The sequence below is a fragment of the Alligator sinensis genome, unplaced genomic scaffold (genome assembly GCF_000455745.1).
Source record: "Alligator sinensis unplaced genomic scaffold, ASM45574v1 scaffold475_1, whole genome shotgun sequence".
NCBI classification, from domain to species: domain Eukaryota; kingdom Metazoa; phylum Chordata; order Crocodylia; family Alligatoridae; genus Alligator; species Alligator sinensis.
The window spans coordinates 526060-527106 of record NW_005842803.1 but is presented as its reverse complement, the minus strand read 5'-3'; the positions used below and the strand labels follow the sequence as shown (position 1 = coordinate 527106).

Here is a 1047-nt window from a genome sequence, read left to right as displayed (position 1 = left end):
CTGGTCATAAAAAGAGACTAGGTTAGTCAGGCACGATCTGCCTGCTACGAACCCGTGCTGGTTTCCCCTCAGCATAATTTGTCCTGCCGGGCTCTCGTAAATGTGAGCCTTGATAATTTTTTCAAAGATTTTTGCCAAGGTGAGACTGACTGGCCTATATAGTTGCCTGGGTCCTCCTTCCTCCCTTTCTTGAAAATGGGGATGACATTGGCCCTTTTCCAGTTCTCCATGACTTGGCCCATGCGCCACAAGCATTCAAATATTCCCGCCAGTGGCTGTGCAATGACCAAAGGAAGACCTGAGAGCTGCCGAAGCCCAGGATTGATCAAGGGACCTTTAGATCTTCAGTCTAACGCTCTCCCAACTGAGCTACTCCAGCTGGCAGGGAAAAAAAAAAATCACATTTCACCCCAGGTGGGACTTGAACCCACAATCTCTGGCTTAGGAGGCCAGTGCCTTATCCATTAGGCCACTGGAGCTACTTAAGAAGCAGTTTGTGGCCCATACAGGGATCGAACCCACAACCTTGGCGTTATTAGCACCACGGGCTAACCAACTAAGTGTTAGAATGTTCTGGAATGAATGGAACACTTCATCTCCTCTACTACACCTATGATAATTGGCTGTGTTTGCACCTTATGGGTCCATCCAGATGAGCCTGCACGTGCCTCTTGCCCTGCCTCAAACTCCTTTGAGGTGAGGCAGCAGGCACATGCAGGAACAAGAAAATGTTCCCCGCACTGCAAACTTGCAGTGTAGGGAGAAAATTAGACCCATCTAGGGGGTCTAAAAAAATCCATGTTGAAAAACATGGAGCAACTGGAAGCTGAGGCAACCAGAGACTGGTTCCTCCATGGAGATGCTCCGGCTGCCAGAGCATCTCTATGGTTGCCCCTCACCCTGGTGCTGAAACATGCAGCTAGTCAGGCCGCATGTTTCAGCACCATGGCTCCAGTGCTGGTGAGTAAGGGGTCAGGGGGGCTAGAGGAGGGGGGAGGGGACCACGGTGGGGACCCCGATGGTCCTGCCCACTACCCCAGCCCCCCA

The 1047-nt window shown here is 51.7% G+C and overlaps 2 non-coding genes across 2 annotated transcripts; both read right to left on the bottom strand.

Annotated features, from left to right (window-relative positions):
- Nucleotides 1-306: 306 nt before the first annotated feature.
- TRNAF-GAA lies at nucleotides 307-379 on the bottom strand. The gene has a single exon. It is a non-coding gene; the product is annotated as a tRNA-Phe (tRNA).
- Nucleotides 380-406: 27 nt separating this feature from the next.
- Nucleotides 407-479, bottom strand: TRNAR-CCU. Its single transcript has one exon. It is a non-coding gene; the product is annotated as a tRNA-Arg (tRNA).
- Nucleotides 480-1047: the final 568 nt, after the last annotated feature.